The sequence below is a fragment of the Pituophis catenifer genome, unplaced genomic scaffold (genome assembly GCF_029215685.1).
Source record: "Pituophis catenifer annectens isolate HBS135680 unplaced genomic scaffold, rPitCat1.0.hap2 SCAF_11, whole genome shotgun sequence".
Taxonomy (NCBI): domain Eukaryota; kingdom Metazoa; phylum Chordata; class Lepidosauria; order Squamata; family Colubridae; genus Pituophis; species Pituophis catenifer.
Window position 1 is genome coordinate 12,654,193 of NW_027256891.1, and position 10,692 is coordinate 12,664,884.

The window sequence follows — 10,692 nt, forward strand, 5'->3', positions numbered from 1 at the left end:
ACAGTGACAAATCGTTTTTGTAACACTGCCTTGAAAACTGCATAGGTGCGGCCATTTAGGAACTGAGTCTGATTCTAAGTTATCTTCAAGGTTATTATTTAAATTACAGACTTTAATGTCTATATGTTTTAGGGCAGTTTAAGTGTCAGGATACACATAAGCCATACTGAAGTCATGTGTAGAATATGGCTTTGCTTTTGAGATGATCATCATTTCCGGAAATTATGCCTGCACTTGTGTTAAGAAACAAGCAGTGCAACTTCTCCTCCACCCTCATAAGGAAGTATTTAAGGAGTGGCCAGGAGAAGGAGTGACTCAGCTTCTGACACACACATTATTTTATTTTGCTGCCTTCCTAATCTTTCTCATCTGCAACTTATTAGGTAGCTTAACCTTGCCTTCCTCCGAGCTTTGTTAACCTGATAAAAGAGTTAAATTCCCAAAGCAGCATACCATGGGATATTTTCCAAACTACATTAAATAAATCCTGGTTTGGCATCCCATATAACAGTATCCCCCAGCTAATTCTGTCTCTCTGCTGCACGTATCTCTGATGGTACATAGTTTTCTCAAAACAGCTGTTCACTCGCTGACACATATCCTTAAAATGCAGTACAGTATTGTACAATAAAAGCAGCCTGATTTCCTGATTGTATTGTGTTCTTTTATATTTTTTTATTACCTAACTTTTAAATGAATATTTTAAATATAACATTGGGTAGGAATAATTTTATAGAATGCAGATAGCCCTTGATGTACAGCAGTTCATTTAATGACTGTTTGAAGTTACAATGGCACTGAAAAAAAATGACTTATGGTTGAATTTCACCCTTAGGACTGTTATAGCATCTCCAACGTCACGTGACCAAAATTCAGATGCTTGGCGATTGACTCATATTGATGATGATTGCAGTATCCCCGGGTCTTGTGGTCTCCTTTTGCGACCTTCTGACAACCAAAATAGGTGTGACAGTGGCTACATTGAGTGAGCTACTGGACCTTTTATGTGACTAGGCCTCAGTCGTTGCAATTCCTTACCCATTAGGGAGGGCTGATGTAGTTTAACAAATCTGATAGTTATGCTAAGCGCAAAGGACCTTGAATTCAAATCCTGGTGGAGTTTGCACATCTGTGCTTGATGAATCCCACTAAATAGGAAGCTAGATATGTAGTGCCTCCTGTTGGTCAGGAGCAATTATTAGCATCCCCAAAGTGTGTTGCATACAGGACAGGTAGTCCTTGACTTGCAACAGTTCATTTAGTGACCATTTAAAGTTACAACGTCACTGAAAAGAAGTGACTTATGACCATTTTTCACAGTTAACAACCTTCGTAACATCCCCAGGATCGTGTGATCAAAATTCAGATGCTTGGCAACTGGTTCATACTTATGACCATACAACTGGTTCATACTTATGACCATACTTATGACCGTCCTACAATCCCCTTTTGTGACCTTTTGACAAGCAAAGTCAGTGGGGAAGCTGGACTCACTTAACAACTAGGTAACTAACTCATCAGCTGTGGTGATTCACTTAACAACTCTGGCAAGAAAAGTCATGGAATGTAGCAAAACTCACTTAACAAATGTCTCATTTAACAACAGAAAGTTTGGGCTTAATTGTGGTTGTAAATTGAGGACTACCCGTATTTAGAGTCAGCAACAAAACTCTGATATGTTTTGTTTTTATTTTGCTACTGTCTCTAATGTGTTGCCTATAAAATAGAGACTGATGACACCTCTCTTGGAGAGGTCTTTGATGGTCTCTGAGTTTGGTTGTTTTCTTGCAGACATTTCATTAACCAGACTAGGTAACATCATCAGTGCTATTAGGGAGTGGGATTTGCTCTCAATATATATTCCAGTGGTTTGCCCTGTTGGTTGTAGAAAGTTAGCACCCACCTCCTACCCTCCTAGAAGAATGAAATATTCTAGGAAATATTAAAAAGGCAGAATATTATATTTCCATGAATGAGAAATGGAGAAACATGTTTTTTGAGGCAGGAAGCCCTCTTAATAGCCCCCACCCTCCTCAATAGCCCACAGCAGACGTCAGCACTTTAAGAGATAAAGAGATGTCTAGGTCTATTCATAGCAAATATCCAACGAAGATAGGATTAGCCCTCAGTCACAATAGGAATTGCCCAATGCCCCTTCATTGCATCACCCAGCACATTTATGCCAAACTTGACTCAGACAAACATGATCCCACATGGCCCCATGGGAGTCTGACAACAGCCAATAGGATACATGCCCTTGCCACAGGAACAGGAAGCTCAAGTTCAAACCCAAGAGAGAGTATAAATAACACTCACTTTCCACTCCATGTGTTCAGCTACACCAGGACCATGTGCTTAATGGTTCTGCTCCATTAAACCATCTTTCCAATCAGCCTCCATGTTTCCAGTGTCTTTCTTCCCTTTTGGAACTGAACCCAGATGGATATTTCTTCCAATACAGTGTTAATGGGAGTGATCTTGGCAGTTCTTTGATTGGGCTGTTTACTGTTAGTTTGGCAGTTCCTTGATTGGGGTATTCTTTACTTCTTGATTGTTGGTCTGATGTTAATCTTGATGTTAATCTATGCTCATCTGGGTGTTTATTAGTATCTTTCTTAGAGCCTACCAGTTCCTTTGCTGTAGTTGATTTTTTTAAAAAAATATTAACAGCATGCTGCAAACCAGTGAGAGCACCTTGAAGGAAGCAGAAATTAAGGAGTATCTAAGTGAAATGGTAGTGGGAGGTTAGAAAGAAGTGAGTAAACTTTCATGATATCTATGGATACAGTTTTATCAAGCATTTGTTAAGGCTTAACAATCAAAGCCAGAAAATAGTAGAAAATAGGATATTTTTTGGGCTGGTCATTCTCTTAACCCAACTCACCTTACGGGATTGTTATGAGGAAAGTAGGAGGAAGAAGGAGTATTGTGTGTTTTCACTGTCTTGAGTTATTTATAGAAGAGAAGAGAAGAGAAGAGAAGAGAAGAGGAGAGGAGAGGAGAGGAGAAGAGAAGAGAAGAGAAGAGAAGAGAAGAGAAGAGAAGAGAAGAGAAGAGAAGAGAAGAGAAGAGAAGAGAAGAGAATTCTTTATTGGCCATGAGTGATTGGACACACAAGGAATTTGCCTTGGTGCATATGCTCTCAGTGTACATAAAAAGAAAAGATACATTCGTCAAGAATCATAAGCTACAACACTTAATGATAGTCATAGGGTACAAATAAGCAATCAGGAAACAATCAATATCAATATAAATCATAAGGATACAAGCAACAAAGTTACAGTCATGCAGTCATAAGTGAAAGGAGATGGGTGGTGGGAACGATGAGAAGATTAATAGTAGTGCAGACTTAGTAAATAGTTTGACAGTGTTGAGGGAATTATTTGTTTAGCAGAGTGATGGCGTTCAGGAAAAAACTGTTCTTGTGTCTAGTTGTTCTGGTGTGCAGTGCTCTATGGTGTCGTTTTGAGGGTAGGAGTTGAAACAGTTTATGTCCAGGATGCGAGGGGTCTGTAGATATTTTCACAGCCCTCTTTTTGACTCATGCAGTATACAGGTCCTCAATGGAAGGCAGGTTGGTAGTAATTGTTTTTTCTGCAGTTCTAATGATCCTCTGAAGTCGGTGTCTGTCTTGTTGGGTTGCAGAACCAAACCAGACAGTTATGGAGGTGCAGATGACAGACTCAATAATTCCTCTGTAGAACTGTATCAGCAGCTCCTTGAGCAGTTTGAGCTTTCTGAGTCGGCACAGAAAGAACATAAAAAAATTAAAGGTCAGGTAGAAATAAATAAATGTGTCTTAAATTTGGTGAATATGTACAATATTTAGAGAGGTGGCATTTATGCTGTCAATTTTGTCTGTTTCTATGTTACATTGTAACATAGAAATCAAAATAAAAACACAAACAATACCTGCCTCTGGTATATTACTCAAAAAATAGACACATCTAGCTTGTAACTTATGGGTCAAAATACAACCACAGGATCGGTGCAATGGTTCACCAGGTAGCTGGTGAGTTTGCTGTTGCTACTTTCCAGGGGCTGAAAAACATTGTAAAAATGGTTAAGTTTTGTTGGCATGGTAGAAATGGTTTGAACCTCTTACATTACTCTTTGTTTTTGTTTTCTCCCCACATCTGATATGGGTTTCCCCCCCCCCTGCATTATTGGGGGAGAAGTGATTTATTTCACACACTCCTCTATTTTGTGTATAAAACTACCATCCAGAAAAAGTGCTTGTGTGTGTGTCTTGAACTGTACCATCGAACATTTTTTGTCGTCGTAAAAGCCTTGCCACTCCTTCTGTTAATTTGTTCTTTGCTGATCGCTGACCCTCTCTCAGCATTTCAAAAGCGCCATCCTGCTTTGCCTTGTAAACACAGTTATCCTCGTTTATTTTGTAAAACGAGGAACTCTAGAAAAATGCTGTGAGCTTCATTGATCTGTCAATCTGCATCAGTCGAATATTTCCTCTAGGTGGCGTGCCATAATCAGAATTGCAATAAATTTGTTAATTCTTTTTTGGTCTTTTTCTGCATGATTTCAAATATCTATTGCGTATTTTACTCTAAGTAAAATAGTTCATTGATGGAAAAAGAATTCATATACTCTGTCCAAAACCAAACCCAAACAAAAGGTTGGGAGACTGAATCAAGTCTGGAGTCAACTCGAGTTTTTTTTTCCTCTTTATGTCTAATTTGTTCCCCAGTTATTCATTATTTAATATTTAATTCATCAGATCAATAGAGATTTCTAGTAGAATATTTGTTTTTCTTGTTAAAAAATTCTATATTGACAAAGCAGTAAAGTTCATGGTAATATAACAAATACCATAAGAAACAGTAAGTTACAAATAATGTCAGTATACTATTCTAATGCTTACATACTGTTAATCAAAAACATATAAAAAGCTGAGAGAGCAAACCTTCACCCATATATAAAAATATCTGTTTTTCAATATAAGTATGTTCAGTCCTCCCTCTTTTGATTTTATATATCTTCTTGATGATAATAGATAAACCTGATTGATCAAATGAACTTTTGAGTGATTTGGTATACATAAAAGTTCTCATTCTTCCTTTTCTAGACTGCGTCCTCTTATGCTCTTCAAATCATCAAGAAACCCACCAATCTTCAATAGCAATCTATATATATATAAAAGTGAAAACCACTCACACATTAATCATGAAATCTCCAGAACCTTAAAGCCTACAAACTTGAAATTTGCCACGTATTCTATTCTATTCTATTCTATTCTATTCTATTCTATTCTATTCTATTCTATTCTATTCTATTCTATTCTATTCTATTCTATTCTATTCTATTCTATTCTAGATGGGTTCAAATACTCTGATATTATCTGGTCTTTGAGTCCTGAGCGTGTGTATCCCTTAAATTCCTTTGTGCAAAGTTTGTCCTGTGTAAACTCAGGAGTGGGGGGGTGTATCTAAATCAAATCAAGTTTATTAACAGTCAAAAGTCCAGACACCAGAACAAATAAAAAGACTCAAGGTATATATCCAGTTCAAAATTCTAGAATATTTGATTTGATTTAGATAATTGTCATTTTTTATAACAACTGTTAAATACTTCAAGTGAGGTGTGTGTGTGTTAGTCACTTTGAAGGACGAGCATGTGATCTATTCTTATCTGTAGGCATCAAGCCTAACCGATCTATCTCCTAATATGGGGTATTAGAATGTGCCTGTTAGAAATATGTCAGTTTCTTCTGTAAAGCAGAGCAGGATTTACACAGAAGTTTGGTGATAGCAAAATCTATCATCAGGATCAAGGGTCCCCAATCCCTGATGCGGCCCACTAACAGGCCGCGGCCCATTTGGAACTGGTCCATGCAAATGGCAGATGAGCGTGCACGCACATACAGCCTACTGCTCGCATAGAACCATCCTGTCTCCCCTCCGCCAGTCCGCCAAGCCAGCCGGCCTAGGTAGCAAATCTGACCAGTAATATGTACAGGTAGTCCTCGACATATGACCACAACTGAGGCCAAACTTTCTGTTGCTAAGTGAGACAGGTTAAGTGAATTTTGCCCCATTTTATTGCCTTTGTTGCCACAGTTGTTAAGTGAATCACTGCAGTTAGCAAAAGTTGCTACAGTTGCTAAATGAATCACTACAGTTGTTAAGATAGTAACATGGTTGTTAAGTGAATCTGGCTTCCCCCCACCCCATTGGTTTTGCTTGTCAGAAGGTCACAAAAGGGGTTCGCGTGGCCCCAGGACACTGCAGCCGTCATAAATATGAACTAGTTGCCAAGCATCCAAATTGTGATCCTGTGTCCATAAGTGTGGAAAGCAGTCATAAGTCACTTTTTTTCAGAGCTGTTGTTACATTGAATAGTCAGTAAACAAAAGGTTGTACTTTGAGGACTACCTGTAGTCCAGGGTAGAACCAGGTGGGTTCTACTTACCTTTACTACTGGTTTGTAGCGGGGCCGCGCACGCTTGCTTTACTCACGCAGAAGCTTCTGAGCATGCGCAGAAGCGTTTTGAGGACGTCGGGGTCGGTGGGCGGAGCCTCCCGCCGGTTTTACTACCAGTTCTATAGAATCAGTGCGAACCGGGGGCAACCCACCACTGGTCCAGGGCAGTGGTGAAATCCAATTTTTTTTACTACTGGTTCTGTGGGTGTGGCTTGGTGGGCGTGGCTTGGTGGTTGTGGCAGTGGAAGGATACTGCAAAATCTCTATTCCCACCCCCCACTTCTGGGGAAGGATATTGCAAAATCTCTATTCCCACCCCACTCTGGGGCCAGCCAGAGGTGATATTTGCCAGTTCTCCAAACTACTCAAAATTTCCGCTACCGCTTCTCCGAACAGCTCAAAATTTCCGCTACTGCTTCTCCAGAACCCGTCAGAACCTGCTGGATTTCACCTCTGGTCCAGGGGTGTCAAACTCACATCATCATGGCATCGTCATGTGACCTATTGGGACTTTTCCTCCCTTCGCTAAACTTGGGCGTGGATGTGGCCAGCGCGTGACACATTCGGCCCCGCGGGCCAGGAGTTTGACAGCCCTGCTGTAGTCCTTTAAAATATTTAAAAGTAAAATGATTTGGGGGATAGATGGTATGATAAGGATTTTTTGCAGGATCCCCCCCCCAAAAAAAAGTGATTTCAGACAGATCCGAAAAAGAGGATTTTTTGCAGGATCCAAAAAAGATTCATGAGGAATTTTTTTGTTGTTGATTAACTAGAATAATTGCTGCTTCTTCCTTTCCCTTTGTCCCTTAGCAAGGAGGAAAGGCATGCCACCTGTAAACAGTAAAACAGATTAACAGAGTTGGAAGGGACCTTGCAGGTCATCTAGCCCAGCCTGCTGCCCAAGCGGGAGACCCTATATCTGCCTCTACCTAGGATCGAACTCACAACCTCCTGATTATGAGGCAGGAGCTCCACCTCTGGATTTCCTCCTAGCACTTGTTTTTTCTCATATCATCTACCACAATTGAACATTTTAGTTATTTTTCAGAGCTGGGCTCAGTGTATATTCCCATGTAAAGATGTCTTTTATATTTTCACAAATGAAATTTCTTAAGGAAACAGTTGCCTTGACAAAAAAAAAAAAAAAAAATCACTAACCAGACAAAACAAACTTGCTTCTGTCAATTGCTTCAATTAGGAATCCAGCCAAAGTAAAGAGGGTTTCCTTTTTTTAATTGCCAAATGAATACTTTATTTCAGTGGGGTAAATGTATCATGGAAAACTTTATGAAACATTTTGTGTGTTTGTTAATGAAAAATGTAACAATACGGCAAAGAGTATTGCGATCCTTTTCAGCGTATAGACATTATGTTAGTTGTTGGAGGACTATGTTAGCATTGGATTGACAGAAACTAATAAAATGTACTCCTGTTTCATTTCTGAGCCTTAAAGTCCAATTAAGTTTTTCTCCTTGCTCTTTCCAGCTTCGACATTCTAGCCCCCAACTATAAACAGCACATCTTTTATTTATTTTTTATTTATTTATTTTGTCAAGCATGTATTATTTATTTATTTATTGGTTCGATTTATATGCCGCCCTTTTCCAGAGACTCAGGGCGGCTTACAATGAGTTAAGCAATAGCCTTCATACTTTTGTATATACCTGCTTAGTAGGGCTTTCGGGCCCCACCCCTAAGCGGTGTTCTTTTTTTATACAAAGTCAGCTTATTGCCCCCACAAACCGGCTCCTCATTTTACCTACCTCAAAAGGATGGAAGGCTAAGTCAACTTTGAGCCTGGTGAGATTTGAACTTGCAGTAATTGCAGGCAGCTGGTGTTACTTAACAGTGCTTTAGTCTGCTGTGCCACCAAGGCTGAATTAGATAACAGATATAAGTATAAACATGATTATGAATACATGAAATGGATACGAATAAAAGGGGACATTAGGACAGGGGCACATTGGTGCGATTATGCACGCCCCTTACAGACCTGTTCTGTTGATTTTATTTTTTTTATAAAAAGTTTTTTATTTTTCAATTACAAAGATAAACATTCCATCTTTCCTTATGCTGTGTGTTGTCTAGGTACAAACATCTCTGTGCAACATCGTTCCACATTTGCCACATCTTTCACATTAACATTCATATTATTTCTTTAAACCTTTTTTTTTTAATTTGATTTATATGCCGCCCTTCTCCAGAGACTCAGGGTGGCTTACAATGCGTTAAGCAATAGCCTTCATACTTTTGTATATTTATACAAAGTCAGTTTATTGCCCCCACAAACTGGGTCCTCAATTTACCTACCTTAGAAAGGATGGAAGGCTGAGTCAACCTTGAGCCTGGCAAGATTCGAACTTACAGTAATTGCAGACAGCTGGTGTTAATCACAATGCTATCAGTCTGCTGAGCCACCAGGCCCTAAACTTAATATTATAATACATTTAAACATTGTAAAACTCTCCATTTTCTTCTTAATATCTTCTAGTGATGATACCATATTAACATTAAACATCATTATTCTCATCATACATATACTAACAATTTTCATCTTATTTATATCTCTACCTTAATATATTTTCTACTTATTCTTTAGCCTTCTTCATTTCCAAACTCCTTTTTTATTCTCCAACCATTGATAAAATACTTCTCATATCATATAATATTCAGTTTGCTCTTTCTCCTTAATTGCTAATGTTAATCTGTTCATTTCTGCACATTCTAATATTTTCCTTATCACCTTCTCATCAATGGGAATCTCTCCACTTTTCCAATGTTGCGCAAATACAATTCTAGCTGCAGTTAATACATGAATAATTAAATATACATTCTCTTTATTATAAATTTCAGGTAAAATTCCTAGCAGAAATATTTGTGGTTTCAACTCAGTACATTGTTATATCATCTCTTCCAACCATTTTTGCCCAATACTTCTTTGTTTTTCCACATATCCACCACATATGATAGTAAGATCCAGGTATTTGGTGGCACTTCCAACATTTAGAGTATGTTCTGTTGATTTTAGACTGGACCTGGACCATAAAACATGGCATTCTCTTTTTCAACATCTTGGACAATAAACATAGATAACTGTGATATTAAAAAGTTACATGTGAAGTCTAAGCAGTATTAGTAGTCATTGACCACTATATCTAAATATTGTGTGCTATATCCTTTCTAACTATGAAAAGCAATGCCTTTCCTTCATTTTGTTTTTGTTTTTGTTTTGTGTCTATCCTGAGTAATAAATAATATGGTGTAAGTGAGAGTATTCAATTTCATGTTTCTTACATTCTGGGTTCCCACTATAATTCTGTTGCTTCAGATTTTCTGCATGGCAACATCAGCAATTAGACGGTCCAACGGTTTTTTTCATCTATAGTTTTTCCTCCTGAAATTCTCCATCTCTAAAATGTGGCTGTTCTTTTAAGGTCAATAGGACTATATTTGCATGTAACATGACATTTAGGACTTTTGAGAGATGTCACAGATTCTACCAATAAAAGCTCTATATCTGTACTTCACAGTTGGTTGGTTGCTTGTTTTCATTATGATTAAAACAATGTAACAAAACCCCAGAATTAGAACTATTTACATTTTTTATGCCCACCCCATTTTCGAAAAATGAAAGTTGCTTCTTTCATATTTTTTTAAAAAATCCTTGAAATGTGTTTGGAACCTTAAATCTCTTTTGTGTATTGAGTAAGTTTATGTCAGATTTTATACCAAGCACAGCAATAAACCTAGATTTATTGCTTCAGCCCATATACAGGAATTTGCTTATAGCAGAAATGTCACATATCCAGCATAGCTAGATAAGTTGTTTTATTGCAGACAAGATAGAAAATATTGGGGGGGGGAGGCGGGGGAGTGGGAGAGAGGAGAAAAGAGAGAGAGAGAGATCAGTTAAGCTATATATACAATATGCATGTCTGTTCAATTACATTTTAAGCCTTTTCTTTCAGCTTTTCCAGCTTGGCCATATCTGGACCTGAAATTGGGAAGCATCTGGTCAAACCTTACAGAATGATTCTCTCTAACCTTGATGTCACGCACCTGGGAAATCCAGATATTCAGGTAGTTCAAATAAGTATGATGATTTATTGCAAGCTTAAACTCTCTACAAGAATCTGAACTACTAACAATCGAGGGAAATTAGTGGGAGTTAAGAATAGAAGTGAATTCAAAGTGGGTTGGACTTAGATCTCTTGTGGGAAGCAGGAACTCATGACTGATGATGCCTTTGAC